The sequence below is a fragment of the Emydura macquarii genome, unplaced genomic scaffold (assembly GCF_026122565.2).
Source record: "Emydura macquarii macquarii isolate MOO-44397 ecotype Brisbane River unplaced genomic scaffold, CSIRO-AGI_Emac_v2 contig_2676, whole genome shotgun sequence".
Lineage (NCBI taxonomy): Eukaryota > Metazoa > Chordata > Testudines > Chelidae > Emydura > Emydura macquarii.
Window position 1 is genome coordinate 5,480,129 of NW_027132813.1, and position 9,570 is coordinate 5,489,698.

Below are 9,570 nucleotides of genomic sequence, written 5' to 3' on the forward strand. Positions count from 1 at the left end.
CTTTCACCTTACCCTCATGGAGAATCAGCACAGCAGAGCTCAGCCCTGCCACATCCTCTGTGCTACGTTGGAGGGAGGGCTGGCCAAAGGAGGAGATCTGGGTGGGCATTTTCAACCAAAACTTTTTTCTGGCAAAAAAATGGAAATTCTGTAATATTGAAACATTATTCAAATCTGGGAGGCAGGAGTCTGTTGATCATGTAATAAAAAGACTACCATAATGCATAGCATACTAAACAAGGGGGCTGAATTAAGATAGCACAAGCAACTGTAACTCTGGTAATTCCTTACTTCTGAGTGCTTGACTTTGCAGCCTTAACGTTCTTATAATGCAGTTTTGTGTGTGTGTGTGTTTAATTTCCGAGATTTTAGAAAAAAGCAAATTGGAGAAACAGAAATTCCATCACGTGGAATAATATTGACTCCCACATGGTTCATCGGCAGGGTCAGAACCTTGCGATGCACAGCACAGACCTTGCCCATGTGAACTAACAGAATAACTAATGGCAATAGTAGGTTGTCATCCCACTGTGTGGGCCAATCATTAGCAAAAGATGAGGCTCACTTTTCGCCAGTGGATTTCACAGCTGTTTGCTGGCAGCAGAGGAATATTGAAGCTCAGGAATCCTGAGTTTTAGTCTAGGTTCAATGGGGAGTGACCTCTAGTGGTTACAGACTTCTTCTGCCCTTGGCATCTCCAGTCTGCTCTTGCCCCAGACTTCCCATCACCACTTGATTCCACATTGCAATGCCAGTCTCCCCACTTCAGTTCCACATCCAAGACCCCCCTCCATCTTACCACCAGCTTTTCATCCTAGCCCCCCATTTTCCCTTGTCTCCTCCTCCCAGACTCTGTCCCCCAGTCCCTTGTCCCAGTTTTTTACCTCTCCATTTGCCCAGGCCTGGCTCCTCACTCCTCTACATTCCAGTCAGGTTACTTCGTCTTTCTCCTTCATGCTGCCTGGGCACCAACAAGAAGAGCCTAGGAAGCACAGGAGAGACAGTTTCCCACCTCTCAGTTTTGATGCGTCCCCTGACTGCCATTCCTGGTTCAGCTCCTGCTTCCCCAGGCTGAAGCCCACCCAGTGCAAATGACATCTTCAGAGAATTTAGCTGCCAAACTCTAGCAAGCCTCTACTGTGCATGTGCAAACTGAGACTTTCAGAGGCTCATAACATGGCCACATTTGGGTAGATTATCACCGGGATGGCAAAAGGTAGCAGGGCCACCCCTCCCTGACAAATTTTGACCCCTTGCTCCAAATCTCAGGAGGACTAAAGCTTCTTAAGAAAAAGGACGTAAGAGGGGTTTTTATCATGGACAAAATCATGTATTTTCCCTAGTGTTATTCTATGAAATGATTGAAATGTTTTTACTGAAAGTTTCCAAAAATATTCAGCTTGCGGCAGACACACAGCATGGGAAATTTCAGTTACAGTTTGGCAAATGCATAAGCATCTGAAAACAGGTTTTATGGACCGTGTCAGGCAACCTTCGCTCACTGCACCACTTATCATTTAAATAAAAACAATCACAAGCAAATATAATATCCCCTAGTGCCTGTTTCTTTGTCTTCACAGAAATTTCTCATTGGCTGAATTCACCGGCAGTTCAAGTACCTGCAGCTGACTGGCTTTGTGCTCACCCTGCAGTGGCAGGTTGAAAACAGTGTGCCTGAGGGGGATGAGGACAATATTGGAAGCCAGGAGCTCACGAGCCCCAGTTCTGGGGTTGCCACTGACTGTCGCCTGGGGCAAGTCACTTCCCTTGCCTGTGTCTCACTGTCTGAAAAATGGGGCTATTACCAACTTCTCAGGGGTGTTGTATTAGCTAATTAATGTTTGCTATCCATAGGTGAGGCTCTAAGCCAGCAGTTCCCAAACTGTGCGGCATGACCCCAAGTGGGGTCACTTCATCAACAGATCGGGTCACGGCAATCCCGAGCGTGCAGAGGAGGCCATTTTACAAAATGGTCTCCTCCACACAGCATGACCTCGCACACGCCGTATGCGTGTGAGATTATGCAGTCCAGAGGATGTCGTTTTGTAAAGCAAAATGGCATCCTCCTTGTGGCGTGACCTGGCATGTACAGTGTGTGTGACATCACATTGCAGTGAGGACATCGTTTTTAAATGGCAACTTCCATGCTGTCTGGGGCAGTGGGAAACAACACATCTGAAAATGGGGCCATGCAGGGGAAATATTTGGGAACCGCTGCTTTAAGTATTGTTACTCTGATTGCTATGGTTGCTATTTCAGGAGTCTGCAAGGCTCATTTGACCATCGGTCAATGTCTATTCTCTATGCACCTTTGTGACCGAGTTCCCTAGGAACTGTGCTCTGGAACCACTCGGGATGCAGCCAGTCAGGATTCTAATGCTTCAGAGTTTGCCCTCTTGGGTCTCCACACACCAGTGCAGCCACCTCTGACTCTGGCCTTGGAGGGTCCAGCACCCCTGCTCCGCCAGAACTCCCCCTGTGGACCTGCCTGGATGGGACCCTGGGGAGTTCTTCCATGCCCCCAAAGGGCCATGCACCCCGCCTTGCAGTCAGAAGCAATTCACAGTCAGCATGGGCATCAGAAGGGTTTATTAGATCTCAGGATCACAGCGTATAAAGACTTTACTAGCAACTTAATTAGGAGTTACAGCAGCAACCATCCAAGGATCCCCAGAGCCCCCATCCTTGGGCTCTGCTCCCAGGTGAATCCCGCACAGGGCACTGGCTCTTCCTTCCGGGCAACCCGTCCCCACTCCAGACCCGTCCCCTTGCCCCTTCCCAGTCCTTTGTCTCCATCCCAGGCAAGGTGGCCACCCTTGGTCTCCACCTGCCACGACCTGTTGCAATTGGTTGGGCCAAGACAGGGGGTCCTGGATAGGTCTGCGTATGTGTGGCTGGGGAAGACCCATCCGCCCTCTAGTGGTCTCTGAAATGATCAGACACCCGGGTCCCATCACCAAAATACATGAGTAACATATGGGGAAACTGAGGCACACATCCAGCACTCAGAGAAAACCCAAGAATATCTCCACTTCATCATTACCTTGTTCTGCCCTTCCTGCATTGGTGTCATCCCAATGCTGCAATGGCAGTGAGTAGAGTATGGCACTGGGGAAAGCAAACGACTGCATGGGACAGTGAGCAGGGAGTGGCTTGAGAGAGAGTACAAACCTCAGGTATAAAAGTAATACATCGACATGAGACTAGACACCCTGCCTGTGCTTGGGCATAGCCCCAACCCAGCAATTAGTGGCCAACAATCAGTGTAGCTGCCTGTACTGGTGCTGACCCCTCTGTGTAGACAAGTGTATGCAGCAGTTTACACTGACTGGGCTAATGGATGCTCACTCCAGTATCACATAGGAGCCAGCAGCTGGCTGAATTGCAGTTGCAGAATTAGAGCTATTCCTGAATGCAGACAAGGCCTAGGACAGGCAAAGCACAGAGAACAACATTTCTCTCTCCAAAGGAAGGCTGGATGGACACAAGGGGGTTGGTCACAGAATACCTTCCCCCTGTGATGATGCAGTGCCAGAAATTGGTGGCCAGCAGAGCTTAGACTGACACAGAACAGAGCCTACCTTGCCCCACTCGGGGTATCAGGTGTTGTTCTAGCCTGTGTTCTCCTGGCACTGCTGGAGACCCCAGCCTCTGACAGTTCCACCTGGAACAAGTCACCTTCACCTCCCCGGGCACCGAACCTATGTGGAGGCTGCCCAGTCTGCATACGATATGTCTGGCTGCCTTCCAGACCACCAGAAGCTCTCTCCTTCATCCAGAAGTGCTGCTGGCACCCATGTGGCAAGCCGCACACACTTGTGTAGCTCGTCTCCTCAGGCTGCATTGCCTGAGCACCTCCGTTCTTATTAGCACAGTGCAAGAGGTTCATTTATCTTAGTTTCTTGCTGACAGGCACCGACTCCTGTGATTTGCCTCCTATTTAGAGAGAGAAAATGCCTTTCGCTCTGTGCAATAACTAAGCCCCTTTCATTCACACCAGTTCACAGGAAAAGGGTCCTGATTTTCACTACGGGGCTAGGCCTGGCAGCAACATTGTATCTGCAGAGACACGTGTGCTAATAAATGCATCACTGTGCACATAAGTGCTTATAATTGCTCTGCCTAAAAAAGAAAAAAAGCTGTCTAAATTACACAATGCCTTTTATTGTTAAAATGCACCAGATCTTCCTTTGGGTAAATGGACTGTAGACAAATGGTGGGTTGGCTTTTCTACTGAGTCTCTCTGCATAACAAGTGCTCAGACCCAGACTCTAAATGGAGCCTCACAAAGTTCTTCCAAGGTGATTCTATTTATTTTACATTACTGCTTTAAACAGCTACATGGAAATTTATTTCATCATATTGAATGCTGTTCAGTTCAACAGGTAATTTGCAAAATGGCCTCTTAAAATTCCTGAAAATGTTTCACCGTCTCCTTGGATATGAAATGGGCAACTGCAGGATTCCTGGAAGATGCCATTGGAATGATATTTCCAGCAGGAAATTCAGTTTGCGGACTGGAAGATCAGAGATGCTGTCAGAGACACTGGGAGCTGCATGTAGAGGTAGAGAATGTCGGGGACGCTCACTGTTTTTTACAGATCAGAAATGTTGATGCTATGTAATTCTGCATGCTAACCCAAATTTAAAAACTGCCCAGAAAGAATACAGCATTCATATTTTCCTCTCTTGATAAGTGTCTTCATGCTGATAATATGGTTGCTTCCTGCTTCATTATTTCATATTAAGATATATTCTATAGAGGGATTTCAAAGAAATAACAGTAATTTGGGTGCCAGTTTTTTAAAGCATGTAAGCATGTGCTTAATTCCGTCCCTACTTAGCAACACACTTGAGCATGGATATCAGTGGGAGTTATACAGATGCTAAAGGACTTTATTACGTAGGAATGGAATTAAGAGTGTGCTTAGGTGTTTTGCTGGATGGGGACAACAGTCATATTTTACAGGATATATTTATTACCTCCTAAGAGGGGAACATCTTGTTATCATTTAACAAACCTTGGATGCTATAGACTTGTGAGGGCTGCAAGTGTGTGTGTCTGACTGAATTTATTCTTTTTCTTTAAAAAACAAAACAAAACAAAACAAAACAAAAAACTTAAGCAAAGAAAGCTCTTGCTTGAGACGACTTCTTAACAAGGACAGTTCTGTTGTTTGTGACAATGCAAATATACCTTGGGGAAATGAAACACTGAAACTGACTCACGAGTCTGTGAGCGGAACTTTTGGTTTGTCTAGTATGTTGCCTATTGACAAGCAATTTCACTTATCAGTGCTCTGCCACTTTTTACAAAGTCTGACAAGTGGATGCTGTTTCAGTAAATCTGACCTTGCACCTAAGTCTTCAGGAGACTGGGGAGACTTTTCCTTCCTCTCTGCAGCTCGTGCAGTCACTGGGAACTTTAGTGGAAGTTCACTGACAGCTGGTTCAGATACCACTTTAAAGTTCTTAATTATGTGCATTCATCTTGTTTATTGACCCACTTGACACAGCCAACTAAACTACTTTGTATTCTACAATCAGAAATTTTCTGCTTAGGAAGAACTATTTGCAGCTATATCCCCAGGTCTAAGGAAGACAATAACACACATTTCTGCAGTCACTAGATATGCAATTCAATTTAAAAAACACAGGGAATGGATCCATTGGGATGGCACAGTTCCCCTTCATGCACCAGCTCCTATTCTGTAGTACGTGAGAGTCTCTCTGCGTGGGAGAGATGGGTGTGAGGCTGCATGCCAGGGCACGACGTGTTAGTGCAATATGCCCATGTTATTAGTCAAGACATCTGTGATGAGCAATATAATTGTGTGTGTTTGGTAAATTTGGGAAGTAAATGCAGTACTCTCCATCAGCTCCAGATGAGTCAAGACCTCTGGTTAGTTTAGTAATTAACCTTGGGAGACTTTCCAGTCACTCAGATACACATATTGAGGTTTGAGTAGATGCATAGCCCAAAGAGGATAAATATGTAATCAGGAATCTTTTGAAGCATATAATTTACCCCGTTACAGCGTTCTACTTTGGTGCAAGTTTTAGATTTATTTAGTGGTGTATTATTAACCCTGCAAACCTTTCTGTCTTAGCTGTGAAGATAAACGTTTTAACAGACCTAAGCTGTCATCTTTCACTTTCTTTCACATATAAACACATTTGTGCACCTACTTAGGTTATGAAACTGCATGTGCATGTTGGAGTATCAGTGTGTGTGTGTGCAAATACCCAGCAAATGAGATGCATGACTAGCCGTTTGCATGTGCAAATATGAAATTTGTGAACACAGTCAGGGTAATTGTGTATGCAAATTAGGTGGGAGGTTCTACTTGCATTTCTTAGTGGATCCTGGGACTTGTATTTTTGCCTGTTTATTACTTGTGTTTTGATCATTAACACGTACTGACTCTGAAGTCAAAGGTGAAGCGCAAGACCTTACTGAGAATCTAAGGGAAATTAATTTTCCAGTAACACATGGCCTGATCTTCAAATCCTAATAGGCTGAGAGTTGTTTGCATCAAACAGTTCATACAAGCAGAATGTCCATAGCAGCCTTTTTATTTCAATCAAATCCATTCTTTTCACTTTGATGGAAGTGGCTAAACCTGCTACCCATATTAACCACCTTGGTCCATTTAACAGCTTGCATAGTACAGGGTAGTGCTAATGTCAATAACACTTTCTCAATAACACAAGGCTTTGTATTTGCCCTGTGTTATCATATGGCTCAGACAGTCTAATTCTGTTTCTTTCCAAATTTTGTCTCCTTCCATATTAATGGTCAGAGTTTTATAGAATAAGTCATCAAAACTGAGGTAAGTAAAGGTCGCAAGATGTAGTATTTGCTTTGCTCACATTAAATGGAGGCTCAGATTAACCAATTTCTGCCTGTCTGTCCTTTAGATGGATGGATGGATGGATATTGCACTACTATCTTTTTCCCCACTTCTTTTTCTATCTAGTACTTGTTTGTGTGTGTACAATATTTACAATAATCTTTGAATTACACCTTCCTCTGTTTTATTTGACACCTTGATTTGATCAACAAGCCAATTGCTATAGCAACCCCACCAATCTAGGTTTACTTGAAGTCACCAAGAGAATAATACCAACTATTCTCTCTAGTCTGAGTTTGATGTATACAAAAGTCCATGCTAACGTTCAGTTTCAATTTAAAGATAGTGCTCCACAGTCACACCCAGGAGCTCTCCCCGTCACCTACAAATATTATGCTTTCTAGTGAGGAACAGAATAGGGGGCTAGGGAGGAATAGGGAGCTTGTGCAGTTAGTATGGAGGCTGAAAAAGGAATTAAGGGCTTTGTACGACTACCGACTGGAAATAAAAAATAGATTTGCTTATGAGGCCTTTCAGGGGAAGGAGCAGTAACAGCATTGTGAATTCACGTGATTTATTTTTTATTTATTCACATGATTTATTTTTATTTATTCATGTGACTGTTTATTTATTTTTCCCAAGATTTGGTGTATTTCCTAAAACTCCAACTCCTGGAGTCATTTGATTTCATGAGGATTTCACCTTTCTTTCTTTTTTTTTTTTTAAAGTATCTTTCCAGCTCTGATGGCTGTGGAGAAAAATTTGAACATGTGACCTAAGTGTACCCTAAAAGCTCACAAACCAGAAGGCCAATAAAAAGAACCAAACATTTATTTTCACTTTTATTTTTAATCTTATTATTTTTAAGCCAATCTCGTGATTTTGAGGGGCCTGACTCATAATTTTTCCCATGGTTGGGGTTGGTAGTACTGAGTAATGCCAGGGCCCATATCTGTATTTGCACTAATCCTCTCACTCGCTCTACCATCTAAGGGCTGCCATCCAATCAGGGTGTTTAATCTACTAACCCCTTTGTGCCCTCATTATTTTTCCTTCCCCACTGCTTAGTATATCCTTTTAACCCGCTCCACAAAGGCACTGAGCACTGGCTCCAAATCCTGCCTTATTTCAGGCTGTTTCTCCCTGAATCTTCAGTCCAACTCCTTCTGCATTTCATTCTTTGTCCCTGCCACCTCCCAAATCTCCTCAGTCAAAATGATCCTACTATAACACAGGGCCTGACAAGCAGTCATTGGAGGTGCTGATTTGTGAAGCTCACAGCAGCACACTGGGAATGAATTGAAGGCACAGCTGGGAAGCCCCTGGAGTAACCAGATGACCCGACGTTTCATTGTAACTCCCAGCTTCATTAATTTGTCAGAGATCTGGGACCTGATCCTCAAAACTGGGACAGTTCTGCCCAACTGGAACTTCTAGTCAGCATAGTTAGGGTACAGCAGGGTTCAGAAGGGCTTCATCAGCTAGCAGGGGGCCAGGGAGAGCTTTGACAACTGGGACAGGGCTGGGTGCCTGCGGCTCTCCTTGCAAGAAGGGTGATTACAGCCTACCTTGGCGTGGGAGTAGTCCCAGTTATTTGGTGGAGGGGGACTGGCAGAGCATTTTAAACACACACAGTTTTGTACATCTCCAACCAGCCCTGGAGAAAAGATTCAGGATATATATATATATAGTATAGCTGCCATTTTCAGCCATTTCTTGATGCAAACCTTGTCAAAGGCTCTAAAATTCATGGATTTCCAGGCTTGAAGGGATCACTATGATCATTCTAGTGCGACCTTCTGAATAAGACAGGCCAGAGAATTTCACCCACTAATTCCTACTTCAAGCCCAACAGTTTGTGTTTAAACAAAAGCATTTTTAAACTCTTCCACCTCCATGGGTTTTCATTTTACTTCTGCCTCTGCACTCAAACTGGGATGGGGACATTCCAAAATACCACATGAAAAGTTGTCCTCATTGTGTTGTCTAGACTCAGGAGCAGGGCCAAGCAAGCACTTCACAACAATTAAATTATTCAGTAAATTTCACCATTTCTCTATGCACCATTTCCAAGGACAGGTGGGAAATTCTTGGATTTATTCATTATTCATAATTTTCTGTGGATTTCTTTAATGCTGATTTGAGGTTGGCAGATCATTCCAACTGTGATATTGCACAGTTAAATATACAATTTTCAATTCACACACTAGTTTCGGTAATCCCACCTGAGGGGTCATGGTCGGGTTGGGGAGGTTGTGCAGCTAAATTCATTAATTCATTTAATGTCTGATAAGCACTCTGGGGATCCATCAATGAAAGATGCTCTGGAAGTACAAAGTAGTTTTATCAAGGGGAGGGCTTTTGAGGGGAAAGATTTTTGTTTGTTTGTTGCAACTAGGATGAGATTCACTCTGCATAAGGCTTATTAATAATTCCTCTGGCTTGGTTGTCTGCTGGGATTGAGTTTAGTACCTCTGGATCTAAAGGCACAAGTTGCTACTGTTTGAGTTTAAGGATCAGTTCTGCTAACTTGGAGACAACAATACTCATAAACTTCTATATGTGATCCAACCACTAGAGGGGGACAAAGCCGCACCTGTCCATAATACACCAAATAAATCCTTAAAATGAGGCTTAAGTGGTTCATAGACTCAAGTGTGGAGCTTCTGCATAGGGAGAATAATTTCAGAATGTTGCTTTCACTTACACAAGGCAA